The 16392-nt window shown below is 38.3% G+C and overlaps 1 protein-coding gene across 1 annotated transcript in view; it reads left to right on the forward strand.

The window, feature by feature from the left end:
• The first annotated feature begins 5384 nt into the window (after positions 1–5384).
• plekhf2 (pleckstrin homology domain containing, family F (with FYVE domain) member 2) overlaps positions 5385–16392 on the forward strand; it is a 42376-nt gene continuing 31368 nt past the window's right edge. Inside the window, exon 1 of the mRNA XM_026183634.1 lies at positions 5385–5596. The gene's annotated coding sequence lies outside the window, so the exon portion shown is untranslated. The remainder of the gene's footprint in view (positions 5597–16392) is intronic.

Raw genomic sequence — 16392 nt, forward strand, 5'->3', positions numbered from 1 at the left:
CAATTGTTTAAGTTGCTGCCAAAGCAAAACATCTGTGTGCAACAAATGTCCACCATTGAATTAAGTAAATCCAACAACATATTTTTTTCAGTGTATATCACATTCTATTCAAACTGCAGATGCAGACTACCTCAATTTCTCTGCATGTTATATATATATATATATATATATATATATATATATCTATATATATATATATATATATATATATATATATATATATATCACATTCTATTCAAACTGCAGATGCAGACTACTTCAATTTCTCTGCATGATATATATATATATATATATATATATATATATATATATATATATATATATATATATATATATATATATAACATGCAGAGAAATTGAGGTAGTCTGAGGTAGTTTGCATCTGCAGTTTGAATAGAATGTGAAATTACAGAAAACAAAACAAAAATAAAAACAAAACATATCTGTAGCTGATTTGGAGAAAAAGGGTCCTTCACACAACACTACATCGACATTCGCTGCTCTCCCTGAAGAAACTGGTTCTTTTTGTATTTTCCTCTTTCTCGTCTAACATATCAGTCGGCTTGAAACCTGGACTGAACTTATGTGACTGCAAGAAACAAGATGACACACTCAAATTGCCTTCACACCTGAGATTAAATGTCATTGTTTGGAAAATCAGGTTGAGACAGGCTTGTCCCTTCTCACTACTGGAAATAGTTTGTTTGGTTTCAGTAAGGATGCTGCATGGGAAGAACACGAAGAAGATAGGACACATGATGGCCACTCACCCAATGTGAATTCAATTACTTGCTTTATTCTCACGTAGGTGCTATCAGACAATACACACACTTTTTACAAAGGACCTGGTACAACAAGCCTATCTAATTTCCTGTCTTAGTGAGCCACATATCCATGTTCTCACATACAGTTTAATCAGGTAAGGGCTGCATTGCATGTCATTGCAAAAATTGAAAGTCATCAGTCCAAATCATGTTTTTCCAATCTTCTGTTGTCCAATTGTAGTGAGGTTGTGTGAATTATAGCTTCAGTTTCCTGTTCATGGCTGACAGACGTGGCACCCAGTGTGGTCTTCTGCTGCTTTAGGTTTATGTGCTGTGTATTCAGAGAGGCTCTTCATATTTTCGTTGCGACAGTGTGAGTTAGTGTTGCCTTCCTAGCAGCTCACAGCAGTCTGGTGATTCACCTCTGAACTCAACAAGTCATATTTGCCCAAAGAACTACGGCTCACTGGATATTTTCTCTTTTTTTCCCCACATCATTCTCAGACATCTACTTGGATTTATTCACTTAAATCAACTTTTCAATCACCTGTTCCGCTTAAGTCACTTCATTCTGATGTGTTGAGTTGCCGCCATATTATTGGCTGATTAGATATTGCATTGGTGAGCAGCCAAACAGGTGTACCTAATAAGGTATGCATGTAGACTCTAATATACCTCTGGGTGATTTAATGAAAAGATGAAGTGATAAAGTCGGTTAAATTATACAAATAATCATGTTAAGTGAAGTGAGTGAAACTAATTTTGTCACGAAAATATTCCCAATTTTCTCACATTTAAAGATGAGTTTAGAGAGCTTGTGATCAGACTTTTGTATGAGCACATCCACACCAGGGCACTGCTTTAGTATGTTGGTGTTGTTGTTACTCAAAATTGAAGGAAAACATGGTTTTACATAAAGGCAGTTGCAATGAGGGAAACACTTACAGCAGAATGCATTGAAATTAAGAAATTATGGTTATGTTTGAATTGGCCAGCTTCACTATTTAGTCCTGTAAATAGCAGTTTCAGTGGTACAGTGCACAACAAAGCTTGCTACACACCAGTAAGCAGCATACAAAGGCTGTGCATTAAATATGTCAGCCTAAACAATTGTGCTGTTTGAATGACAAAAAGGGAAATTAGATATCTCGTTCTGAGCCTGAACAGCAAAAGATAATAATAAATGTCTGTTTATAGAAATGCTCAGTCCAGACTGTAACATTAGTAGACTACTAATAGACTACGAAAAATTTGCACATGAGCCAATGTGAAATATGTGCAATATGTGTTAATTCCCCATGAATAATACTGAAGAGTAGTATATAATAGCACAGATACAGCCACAGTTTCCATGCTGCAATTGTTTAGCTAAAGTAGCCTAAGACAGAGGTGTCCAACTCCAGGCTTCAAGGGCCGGTGTCCTGCAGGTTTTAGATGTCACCCTGGGTCAACAAACCTGAATCAAATGATTAGTTCATTACCAGGCCTCTGGAGAACTTCAAGACTTGTTGATGTGTTGGATCAAGGACACATTTAAAACCTGCAGGACACCGGTCCTTGAGGCCTGGAGTTGGACACCCCTGGCCTAAGATGAAAATAAAGTTAGGTATATAGAGAAATGTCATTAAAATTGATTTAAAAGTTATGGAGAGCTAGATGTCATGTACTAATCTAAAATGAAATGTAAAAACAGCTGTATGCTACATGGTATAGCAAATGCAAATGCAATACTGTGAGAGACTGGGAATGAGGGGGACAGTTAATTACAGTATAATTAATCTTATGTGAAGCTAAAGCTAAGCTAAAGCAGACCACGTTTGGATCATTAGGATCCCAGTGATGATGAGATTGGGTTCACAGACACTCTCTAACAGCAGCCATTAAAGACAATCTTTAAGGACATTTACATTATTCATTCCATTTACCTGCAGGTGAAACTGGGGTCAAACGTCTAGCCAACAGGCGTAGGTGGTCATGAATAATCAAACTTTTGTTTCAATAGATTCCAAAAAAGCCTACTGCGGGACAGAAGTACATGCCACAGGCATTTGTTTTAAAGCATATGCAGTGTTTCACAGTTTCTTTCATTTTTGCCACATTTAGATTGAAAACTACCTACAGAGAAGGGTGAGACGCATTAAACAATCAGCTGGAAGGAAGGAAAAGTGACACAAGTTGATCAATCAATCAATCAATCAATCAATCTTTATTTATAAAGCACTTTTCATACAAAAAAAAAATGTAGCACAAAGTGCTTTACATAGTTAAAAGCAGCCCACCCCACCCTCCAACTCACTCCCCACACTCTCATTAACATAAATGATGTGAATACACACATATCCCCCCCCCCCCCCCCCCCACACACACACACACATACACACACGCGCTGATGTGTAATGAATAAAAAACTAGACCCAAAGAGAAAAGTTAAATCCTTTGATGATAAGATGGAGAAGAAAAGCCAAGTTAAACTGGCCACCTTTGCCCTACAAGTTCTCATAAGGGTGAGGTAATTGGAAGCTCCAGGTTACGGACAATTAAGTAGTGGAAAAGCTTCTTAAAGTCTGCGACCCCTGGGCCACCTCACCTGGCTGGTAATCTAGTGTTGAATGACAGTGGACATAATCTTAAAGCTGGTGTTATGAAAGCTTTGAAAGCTCATTTCGTTAGGTGAACCTAACTGGATAATGAATTTCTTTTTTTCACTCAGCAGTCACATGATTCAAACTGAGAACAACCCGGTTAGGTCACGGGTGATTAGCGTTGCTGTAACTGTTGTTCACTAATCTCGTCTGTTCTAGTGCCTCACTGAGCATCACGATCTATAAAGGTTTGTAATCACCTCAGTCAGAGCTCTATAGATAGACTCAAGAAGTGACTGTGATCAGTGAGTTTCCTGTTCCACTTAACGCCTTCTAATGTAAACTAGGAAAAAGATTATTTAGGACAAATATACATTATAGACTGACCGGGCACAACATTATGACCACCTGCCTAATACTGTGTTGGTGCCGCTTTTGCTGCCACAACAGGCCCTGACCCTCGAAGGCATGGACTCCACTAAAATCCTGAAGGTGTGCTGTGGTATCTGGCATCAAGATATTAGCAACAGATCCTGGAAGTCCTGTAAGTTGTGATGTGGGGCCTCCATGGATCGGACTTTTTTGTCCAGCACATCCCACAGATGCTTGATTGGATTAAGATCTGGGGAATTTGGAGGCCAAGTCACCAAGTCAAGCACCTCAATTACTATTTTATCATTTTTTATTTGGCTTTTAAGTTTGTGCTTTTTTCTCTTTTATATTTTTTCTTAGGGTGATGCAAAATGGCCTTGTAGCAGATTGGCCACCGTGTAGTACCAGGGGTGAAATCTCAGTCCATAGCATTTCATTTTCTGGCTCTTCAAATACTAAAATAACTTTCATAATTTTCTGGTTTCTTATTAAAAACATAGATAACCGCCATTATTTTCATCAGGGAAACATTCATCTCTCTTCCGTGTATTTCCCCTTATTGATTGTGTTGATTTTCATTTACTTTTCCTCCTTGTTTTCCCTTCTTTCACCTCCTAACATCAGCCCCAACAAAATCCATCTTACTGATGCAAACTCCACTAGAATAAAAACCAAAATCAGCTTTGCACTTGCTGATCTGAACTTGCTCATTCCATCCATATTTTGTCTGTTTGTAGGGAAAAATAATCTCCAAAGGTCCAAGTCTTTGTAAACATTCCACTCAGCAACACAAACTCAGACGCATAACCTTTGGAATTATTTATTAGAATTCATCTTTTTTAGCTGGAAGTTAATTAGTGCTAGTAAAAATAAATTCAGACTCAGTTGTATAACTTAAAGTTCAAAACATTGAAGTAAACACTTTGTTACCCATCTTTCTCATTGCTTTTCCCCCTGCAGTTTTCCACCATGACTGATGAATTTATTTAAAGATGACAGTGATAAATAGTTGACATGTGAGCTTAGCAGCTTTCTCCAGAGATATTTTAGACCATCAAGCTTGTGTTAGCCTAAAATACCATACGAGCAAACAGCTAAAAGCTCTGGGGGAAGCACCAAAGTAGTCATTGGGTTTGGACATACAAATAACAATTTTCAAGATCCCACTGTCGCTAAAGTGCTTGCTCAGAGACGGTTATATGATTGTTGGATTTTTCTCTGTATGTATAATTGTAGGGTCTACCTTACAACATAAAGCGTCTTGAGGCAACTGTTGTTGTGATTTGGCGCTGTATAAATAAAATTGAATTGAACTGAAGGGAATTGAAGTTTTATATCCTTGCTTTAACCTGATTCATATTTCACCTCTTTTCTTAGTTACATTTCATCTTTTGTTCGATTGTTTCACTGATTCCTGTCTTGCACCCTGTGGTTTTGGGGGTTACTTTACTAAGTAATATAAGTGTAAAAACTTATTATTTAAATAATTGTCAGTTGTTTGCCGGACGAGACAAAACATGTGAAGTTATAAACCTGGATTCCGCTAATGATGATGGGCATTTTGGCATTAAAGTTGTGCCAGAATAAAATATGTCATTCACATTTCAGCTTTGTTTGAAGTTTCTTACATGTTCGCAGGTCAGAGACCGCACGTTAGTTTTGTATTTACCGGCTGTCCAGCGCGCCCTGAACGCGGCGCGGCGCTGCCATGTTGTTGTTGTATTTTCTGGGCAGCGGCGGAGTTTCCAGCTGCTGTAGCTGTCTGCGGACGCGGTGGGTAGTTTCGGTGGGGGAGGCACTGCTTTAATCACTCTATTTGGATTACAACCGAGCTTCAAGTAACAGCAAAAGTTGCCGGACAACAGGAGCTGCCGTCGGGTATGTAGTTTTCCACGTTTTTAAACTTGTCTCCGTTGGTGTCCTGTCACTCTTTGCTAAGGGGAGCTACGGCTTGCTCTGTGGTTTGCTTCTACTTTTTCCCATTCATGCTAACAGGCGGTAGCTTAGCGCAGTTGAGCAGCTATCTTTCTTTCCCCGGAGTTCCACACAGGGAGTTAAAATCGATACGTTTTTTTGTAGTCTTAAAGTCGAAAAAGCGGAGTTGATTTTTGTTTGACACAAGCAGTAACAGGTGAACATTGTTTGGGAAGCTAACTTGGGAGCTAGCTGGCTAACGCTGCCAACTGACACCAGCTTGGAAAACTTACGGGGCAATAACTTGAAAAGTCACAGAAACTTCGTGTCGTATCGTGTTTAAGGTGTTTCAATGTAAAGAAAGAATAAACTGAGCGTGATGGTTTCAGTTTGCCTCACCAGCGGTGGCTTTTTGAGGACTGCGAGGAAAAGTCATTGCGGTTTATTTATTTTTAGCAAGTCAGGACAAGCTGAAAAGGGACAATTTATCAGCGTAGGGTAATATTAGCCTGATGCGTGGTTAAAGAAACTGACTTTTCCACCTAGTGTAAAGTTTAATATTTATTTGGACTAACTTCACCCACCTTTGCCTCACTGTGCAGGTAACCTACAATCAGTTAGAGGTCCAGGCTCTGTTATTACAGCTTTTGTGGAAGCGAATGTGCGAATCTGATTGCTGGTGAAACCTGTCTACCTCAAAATGGGAAGTCTGCAACGCCTTGCCTCTGCCTTAGTCAGGTTGCCCATTATTTTCACTTGACTTCTTCTTCCACTACACTGAGTCTTTGAACTTAAGGTTAGAGGACGATCACGTGTCTTCCCTGGCCAGTATTCGCGTTCTCTCCTGCAACTGATTAATTTTCAGTTAGAAGAAGATTTGTACTATTTTTAATTATAAAATCCCTAATTCGTGGTTTTAAGTTTTTCTTCTTTGTCCACTTTACAGTTTTAAGCTACCCCAAATAATTAGAATAACTCAAACAAAATAATTAAATAAATGACATCCACTTTCTGCTGCTTATCTGGGTACGAATCGGAGGGGCGGCAGAGATAACCAGACCTCACTATCCACATCAACTGCCCGTAGCTCTTCTGGTGTGACATGGAGACGTTCCCAAACCAGCTGAATGACATAATCTCTACAGCATGTACTAGACTTGTCCTTGGGTCCCCTCCCAGTCGGATGTTCCCAAAGCACCACACATAGGAGGTATCTAGGAGGCATCCCAGTAACCTCAGCTGACTCCTTTTGATATAGAGGAGCAGTGGTTGTAGGCCCCTCACCCCTCCTGTAAGGGAGAGCCCAGAGGACCCTATGGAGGAAATTAATTTCCACTGTTTATACCCACAGACTCATTCTTCCTATCACTTCCCAGATGTTGACAGCTGTGCCTTAACACTTAACTCTCTTTTCATCACAATTGAGTGGTACAATGTTTATAACACTACCACTGCGTCTGTCAAGCTCTCACTCCATTCTCCTCTCACTAGTGAACAAAACTGCGTTGGAATAGTCCTCCATTTGAGGCAGAAACTTGTTCCCATGTTGGGGTGGGCACTCCGGATTTGGATATGGCTGCAATACTGGTGCTTCAACAAATCACTCCAGTGTGAGACAGTGGTAATCACTTGATGTATCTGACAGGATCATCTGCAAAAAGCAGAGACATGATTCTTAGACTACCAAGCGTGAAACCCTCCGCCTCTTGGCTGAATGTGAAATTCTGTCTTTAAAAATTATGAACAGAATCTGTGACAAAGGGCACCTCTGGCAGAGTGCAACACCCACTGGGAATGAATGTGACTTATTGCTGCCAATGCTGACTAAGCTCTCACTTTGCATCTGCATGGACTGATTAGCCTGTAACAACATGCCTGTTACTTCTTAATTCTGAAGCACCCAAGGGATGTACTGTACGTGACACACCGAGACATGCATTCAAATGCCTTCTCAAAATCCTTTAGCCTATTTGATCAAACTCCCACATGTACACTTGAACAAAAGAGTAAAGAGTATCCCCTTGTTCCCTCTTGCATTGTGGGTGTTACATTGTGACTAGATAGCTGTCGGTGTTGACTTTGGTGGCTGTCATCGCCCTGTTAGCAAACAGGATTACATTTACCTTTGGCAAAGGCTATTGTTTAAATTTTTAAAGAAAGTATTATTAAGTAGTATTAAACCACCCCCACTGTCTTCACCTTTTCTCATTTGTCTCCCACACTTACAAAAATAATGCTGGAACAGCTGGTGGTTTAAATGTAGTAATTAACAAATCTTTTCAACTCTTAAGCAAAGTACTATGTCATGGTTAACAAAATATTTTTGTTTTTTTGGACATATATTAATTTTTATTAAAAAAAGTATTTAGCTACAATTGTTCAACTTGAAATAAAACAGTGATTCTCTAAATCTAACTAAATAGCTCTGGGGAAACAAATACAGTCTGTAAGCAAACATCTGTTATGACTGAGTGTAAAGAGCAGGAAGAGATTTACATATTGATAAGGATGCTTTCTGAACTACTTTGCGGTGACAGGCACAGCTGGGCTTAATAAACTTACCTATATGGAGCGTTTTTGTAGCGATCACTTTTGGAATTTCTGTAGGAAGAAGGTTAAACAAAAAAAGCACCCTCACACTCTAATAATCCTGTTCTAATATAGGAAAAACTCTGCTGTATTGCATTGATAGACTGAGTATCTCTGTGGGAACAAAAGGTTAAAGGAAACTGTGGGCGAGAGAAGATCTTGTTATAAAAATGTGTTTTCTTTTAATCAGACGTTTCATTAACACTTATAGCTGCGTAGGTTGGTAGTTATCTTATGTTCCAACATGACATGTCTTGTAGTCTAATGGTTGCATTTGGATAAAGTTACATTTTTGCTTAAAACTGTGTTTCACGGTTCTAGAGTTGACTGCCTCTTTGCCTAATTATTGGTGATAATGTGTGAGATCTTTTTTTCATAATAAAACTGAAATGTCACCCACAGCTGAGTGAACTTTTTTAAGTTCACTAGTATTTCATACATTAAATGAGCTCAAGGTATATTTTCACTTGTCATGCTTTAGCCAAATGGCACCCAAAAGCCTAAGGGCCTACAATGTAGACTGATGTAAAGTAGAAGAAAGCAACAGATCTTCACTTTGAAGAGATTTTTGTATTTCCATAGATTTAAGTTATATTTCTAGGATAAAAATTACACTTACTGCCCCAAAAATACAGTTTTTAACATTCTCCCTTCTAAATATTTAAAATACCAACTATATTGTGTCAAGTATATAAAAGTTCCTTAAGAGCTTGTCCAAAAAACAGGTTAAAAATAGTAATTAACCTTAAATCTTTATAGTCAGCTGCCTCTCCAGTGAATCACAGTCCTTAGGTTTAGAACATGAAGTATTTCTCCACCTGCAGCCCCCTTGAAACCATAGACATTATAAAAATACGTACCTACCATGACACAGATTTAAGGCATTTGGGATCTATTGGACCATGGGACAAGAGACACAAGCAGGTGAATGTTGAGCATCACACAAGCAACCTGTACAGAAGACCAGCTGTAGGGAAAGAACAAGACAGGAATATACTGGACTGATCTATAAGCAGCACTTTCACTATAAGAGTGAGGAGATCAACTCTAGTATCAACTAGTAATCCAGTAGTAATCTTCTAAATAAAGTCTCTATACAAGAAACTCTTAACTTGTACCTAACCTTTTGAAACTGGGCAGCTTATTCAGTTTTAATACCAAAACTAGGGAAATAAAAGAACCCGGCATGCTTCTGAAGTGTCATGTGATTTTGGGAGTCTGTTACTGACTACTTCCTTAGATGGCTGAAAGTAGAACGCTGGGTGGGAAATTACCATCAGTCTTTATGTAATGAGAAAAATGGGACCTAATTAATGACTCCCTGGAAGAGAAATTGTGACTTTCCGTTTCTATTCCCCAAACAATGCACCTGGTAAATTGCAGCACCCTCCTCTTAGGTGGTAATCATCCATTTATTGTGATTTATCCAACGCTGCAGCTTTTGGATGATCTTCTAAGTTTGCAAGTAGCAAATCAGTCAGCCAAGATATCTTCTTCCTTTTCGTGTTTGAATGTGGTTCAAACTAGTTCTTCCAGAACTCCTGGGCAATGTAAAGTACACTCAACTACCCGAGGAACCAGGAACCCCTTTACCCCTCATCTCACTTTCGAAGTAGTCAGATCTGGCTCTGAGTAATCCAATATCCTGCACATAATCCAACGTGTCAGTTATAAATGGATGCAGATAAGGACAGCGGGTCATTTCCTGACTGACACATCAAGGAGGTCACAGATAAACAAAAACAGATTATCTAAACAGTGAGTGCTTCGTTTACTGTTTGTGAGGATGAGTATCCTTTGGAATCTGTAGAAATCTGCACATGCAAAGCACAGTTTTAAAAATATACATTTTTAAGCACTTTCCTCCTGTATACTTTGTAGCACACAGACAAAATGGTGCAAAGATAGTAGGGAAGCGTATCATTTATGTGATTTGCAGACAGAAGTGCACAGCCAGCATGTTGTTAAGTCCTAACATTTCATCATAACGTTTTGTCTTTCAGGCTGTTAATGTGTAAAATTGGTGCACCTACCTCATCTTTTCTGCACCATGGTCTCTCTATTTATCCCACTAAAACAAGAACAAAAATGAAGAAATGAGATAAATTAGCAAGCTTTAAATTAAAAGAGACAAAAATACTCTCTGTGTGGTTTTGTTTACGCTAGGCCATTTTAGCTGCTCGCCACAGCCCTGTTCATTTTAAGGAGTCCAGAGGTTTCTGTATGCACAGTCTCACGCTTGTTGTGTGTGATATATGCAGGGATGGTGATATGGCAAGATAGTGAGGGAAGTTAAGTTTAATATGAATTTAAAGAATGTAATATTGCTATTATGCATTAGTGGGAAGAAAAAACCCCCTAAATATTGTCATGACTGGCAGACTGTTGGCAATCACCAGCACAACCCTAATTTTCTTTAGTTATGGAGGATGTTTAATTGCATATTTAGGAGGGCTTACTAATATTAGTAATATGTTAGACCGCTTCTTGTAAGTGGTTTAGTTTGAGTTGTATGATGTGTGAAATGTGAGTTTTGTTGAAATCGAATAACAAATATGCTATAAGTTGAAAAGTTGCTGGGAATAGTTCCTCTGCCAAGACAGAACGAAGCTTTTTAATTACAGCTCCTTGGCTTTTTAATTACAGCTCCTTGGCTTTTTGTCCTCCTGCAAAAACTAATAGGCCAAATTATGTAAAACTTTCTTTAGAGGAGGGGGTTCTATGCTCAGCGCTAGAGTTGTTTCTCTATATATCTGCTCTCATTAAATATATATCTGCTCTCATTAAATCATGACATCACAACTGTCTGAAACCCAAGCTTTTGGGTCATAGATATTATGTAAGCATACACAGATCTCATTATTGTGAAATATATATATATATATATATATATATATATATATATATATATATATATATATATATATAATTAAAAAAAACAAAAAAAAACACCCAGCACGCCCCTGCGGGCGGTTTATCCTTCAAGCTCGGGTCCTCTACCAGAGGCCTGGGAGCTTGAGGGTCCTGCGCAGTATCTTAGCTGTTCCCAGGACTGCGCTCTTCTGGACAGAGATCTCCGATGTTATTCCCGGGATCTGCTGGAGCCACTCGCCTAGCTTGGGAGTCACCGCACCTAGTGCTCCGATTACCACGGGGACCACTGTTACCTTCACCCTCCACATCCTCTCGAGCTCTTCTCTGAGCCCTTGGTATTTCTCCAGCTTCTCGTGTTCCTTCTTCCTGATATTGCTGTCATTCGGAACCGCTACATCGATCACTACGGCCGTCTTCTGTTTGTCTACCACCACTATGTCCGGTTGGTTAGCCACCACCATTTTGTCTGTCTGTATCTGGAAGTCCCACAGGATCTTAGCTCGGTCATTCTCCACCACCCTTGGGGGCATCTCCCATTTTGACCTCGGGACTTCCAGGTTATACTCGGCACAGATGTTCCTGTACACTATGCCTGTACACTATATATATATATATATATATATATACATGCACGCACGCACGCACGTACGCACGCACGCACGGGAAAAAAGAGGGGGGAAAAGCAAAATTGATACCCTTTAAATCTACAAAATAGGGCATTATACTTTATGGCTCTCCAACTGCCTCTCTAGGCATTGTCTGCCTATAAACCTCAGTTTAAGGGATTGTTGTGACTCAGGATGTGGATGTTATTTTAGAGATAACATTCATGAGAGGGTGGAACTGAACAAAGATGCTCTACAGTGATCTGAGAACTATTTGTGTTTGTTATCAAGTCATTATCTATTGATACAAGATATGAAGCCATTAAAAAATGAATGGACACTGTGTATCCTACTTCTTTTAGTCTCTCTCTGCTGTATAGCTAACATTAGCTAGACTGTGCTAATATAAGGTTGAACAGAGCAGCTTAATTGTGAGTGGACTTTCAAATTTAGTCCTGTTTTAGAGTAGATGTTTGTACTTAGTAGCACCTTGTTTCAACTAGTAGATGACACTGCATTCAATAGTAATAAGAACTATGCGTAATTATTCTAGTGGTGCATGTTTTTTAATTATTTATAGGCCTCTTGTAACATTTGTTACGAGAGTGTGTCCCACAAAAATAGTGTCTTTGTGGTGAAAGCGAGGAAGAAGGTGCATATGTAAGCATGTGTGGAGGCACACCCATCTTTTCTCCAGCTCCACCGCCTGGATTGCAGTGCGCAATGTGATATCCCTGTGTTGGTGGTGTTCTGTATTATCATAACAGTGATGGTCCAGGCTCAACTGACCCGTCACGTTGTCCTAACATTCAGCAATTTTTAAAATTATCACTAGCAACCCAACATTAGTAAGCTATATTTGGCTAACAGGAAATCTAACTTGATGCTGCATTTATTATATTGTATAAATTATTAAAGAAAACTGGAGACAGCTGAATCATCAAAGACTGTCACACCAAGAGTAATCTGACCAGTTTGCTCATAGGGAAACACTAGACTTGAAAGTCCTGTGCTAAATTGAGTGCATTGTCCAATAGTAAATCTCTCAAGCTTTTGTTTCAGACAGGTGAAAAAGTGAATTGTAAAATATACTCTGTGTGGGGAAAATGCTGCACCTCAGTAGTTTATTTGAACTCGTTCTAGAATACAGGAGATTGGACTTAATGCACTTACAGGTGACAATTCTTTTTTTTTTTTTTATAACTTTTTATTTATCATTTTACAGAGCAGAAGTGTTGTACAATTGAATAAATCATGCTGTCTTTCTGTTTTTGGACATTGAACAAGCCTTTTGATCATGTAGGTCAGTACTTTGAATATCTTTTCAATTATAAAAAGCATTAAATATTTGCATAAGTCACATACAACAGCTTTTCTATGAGACTAATAGGGGACTAAAGTAACAGTACAAAACTAAGAAGAAGAGCATGTCCTGTAAGCATCTACTTTCAGCATTAGTACTTCTCATTTTCATTTCAGGCCACACCATTACTCAACACTTAAAGGTCTTCCATAGTAAGTCACAGTTTCACTTCGGGTTTTTTTTTTTTTAATGTGGCCCCAGCAGAGCATGTTTTACTTTTGTTACTCTAATTTGGCTTGTCTGTGTCATTTGTGCTCATGAACCATGTCCAGTTTTTCAGATTTCATGTCGGTGCTTATTCTTGTTAGATTTAAAGTATTATTATCCTACACTGGAAAGCTTTTTAGTGTTAGGCAAACAGTCTACTGAATATACTCAGCCTGTGCAGTGACATGAAGTAACATGGTTATAATCTTTATATTTCTCAGAATATCATTTTTCCTTCCTACAGATGCTCAGGGGTGTAAAACAAAGCCAGGCTTTCTTGTATTAACCTGCTTGACATAACTTACAATCACAGTCAGAAATAATGAGTATCACAATGAAGATTAGTTTCTCCGGAAACCCAGGCGCTGTGCTTCAAGTGAACGCTCACTTAAAAGGGGCGATTGGCATTTTACTAACCCATTAATCTTACTTAACTGTTTTTACGTTTTTTAATCTTATCACTGGTGCATCTCAGTGTGTTTGTTTTGGTTGTCTGTCATCAAGTTTGTATTTGACCTGAGAGAGAGAGAGAAATTAATAAATACTTAATAAATAATCAGAAATTTAGTAAGAGAAATTATTTTGTTGTTGGGATAATTTTCAGTTGTCAAATTGATCATTTGAATATTTCCATTTCTTAGGTAACTATTCTATAAGGTATCATTGTCATGATGTCATCCAGCATGTTATCAGATATTCATTTGTTGTGTAGATATCTGGTTTCTGTTTAGGGGATTCATGTTTTATTTAAAAAAAAAAACATGTAAATATATACACCGTCTCTTCGTGTCCAACTGACATCAGTCACAGCAGTAGTTATACTTCAATTCACATCATTGCTGCTGGCTCAAACTTGCTGGTAGATTTCATACTGTCATACCAGAAATTTTTTCATTGTTTGCACAGAAGGAAATCCCCCCCCCCCAAAAAAAAAAAAAAAAAAAAAAACTATGTACAGTATCCAAGTGCTTCACAACAATATCTTGTTTTCCTGGCATAGGGACAGCTCTTATTCTCTGCTGTGTTCATTGGTTGAGTGAGCAGCGAGGCTTCAGAGTGTGACAGTAAGCGTGGTGCACAGTGGGAGGGAAAAAGTATTAGAGCTTTTGCTCCTTGTAAATTTCTTTCAAAGACAATTATTGTGCTGTCATTTCTGTTGCAGTTCCTCATGAAGCAATGTCTCGAACCTGTGTGGTGATTTTTGTTGTGAGTCTTTGCTGCAGCTGCCACTATAGATTACTACAAAGCTCCAAAGCTCAACTCAAGACATTCAAGACAGCTAGATTTACAATAATAATTTCACAGTGTACATATTTGTCTGTTTATATGCTGCATACTAAAAAATAGTAACCTCATGTTACTATAGGGTTGCCTTAACATCGAAACTTTTTTCACACCTTTGTTTTTCCAAGAAAAACAAGATGACTATATTAATCTTCTGCTAAAGTAGCACATTTGTCTATAAGTACACTTTATGGTGTTTCCATAGCTCTCTGAAATTAAGGGGATCCTTCAGCTAATAAAACACATTAGAGAACTTGAGTACCTCAAAGTACTGTAATAAATCAGATAGTTAACTGGCTTGAAATATAGTTGGTTAACCACCCAGATATTTGATGTAAATTATGAGGCATTAATTCAATTCATTTTCTTTCATTTTTATTCATACAGCACCAAATCGCAACAAAAGTTTCCTCAATGCACTACTTACAATAGTACAAAGAAAACAGAGTAAACCTCAATAATCATGTGACCCCCCCCTATAAACAAGTGCTTTGGCGACAGTGGGAAGGAAAAACTCCCTTCTAACAGGAAGAAACCTCCAACAGAACCAGGCTCAGGGAGGAGCGGCCATTTGCTGTGACCAGTTGGGGTCACAATTTGAAGCTGGTTCTCGAGGGAACCCTGTGGAACTCCATAATTAACCTTAGTGTGCGAAGAGGACTCTCCATTTATATAAACAAATTGGAGTCTATTAGGTAGATACGATTCAAACTACTGCACCGCAGTACCTTTAATGCCTACAGCATACTGTAATCGCTGTAATGAAATATTATGGTCAGCAGTATCAAATGCTGCACTGAGGTCTAGGTAACAGAGGTAAGTCCACTGTCAGAGGCCATAAGACGATTATTTGCGACCTTCACTAAAGCTGTTTCCATAATGTGATGAGCTCTGAAACCTGACTGGAAATGTTCAAATAAGCCATTTTTCTGCAGATGATCTGTTAGCTGTTTGACAACTAGACTTTAAAGATTTTTTGAGATTGGCCAATAATTACCTAAGACAGCTGGGTCAGTGATGGCTTTTTAAATAACAGTTTAACTACTGCCAGCTTGAAGGCCTGTGGTACACAGCTTAATTGAGATAGGCTGATCATATTTAAGATTGAAGTATTAATTAATGGTAGGACTTCTTTGAGCAGTCTTGTTGGAATGGAGTCTAAGAGACACATTGATGGTTTGGAGGAAGTAATTACCCTAGTTACTCAGAAAGATCAATTGTAGAAAAAAACTCTAAATAAATATCAGTGGTAACTGTACATAATGTTACGTCTGTGAGATGATTATGAGTAAATTTTTTCTCTATTGATTAAAATTTTATTTGTTTTATTTAATAGTAAGATGTTTGAGCTTTACAGAAGGCTTTTTTTAAAGCAGCAAACTCTATTTCCACGTAAATGACGATCTTATAAAATAGTGAGACGCCATTTCCTCTCCAGCTTACAAGTTATCTCCTTTAAGGTGTGCATTTGAGAGTTATACGAGGGAGTCAAGTACTTCTGATTTGAAGCTTTCTTTTTCATACATAGTGAAGAAGTAAAATTATTAACAAGATAATCGACCTCTGTGGATGTAGCATTCAGGTAGCTGCTCTGCTCTGTGGTGGCACAAGAAGATAACAGTGGATGAATTATATCCCTAAACTTTGTTATAGCACTTTCATAAATACATCTACTGTGATGGAATATATTCCCCACTGCTGTATAATATATTATTGTAAATTTAGATGTTATTAGGAAATGATCAGACAAAAGAGGGTTTTCAGAAATACTGTTAAATGTTCAGTTTCTATTCCATAGGTTAGAACAAGATCTAGAGTGTGATTAAAATGGTGGGTGG

Source organism: Astatotilapia calliptera, chromosome 11 (assembly GCF_900246225.1).
Source record: "Astatotilapia calliptera chromosome 11, fAstCal1.2, whole genome shotgun sequence".
Classification (NCBI taxonomy): Eukaryota; Metazoa; Chordata; class Actinopteri; order Cichliformes; family Cichlidae; genus Astatotilapia; species Astatotilapia calliptera.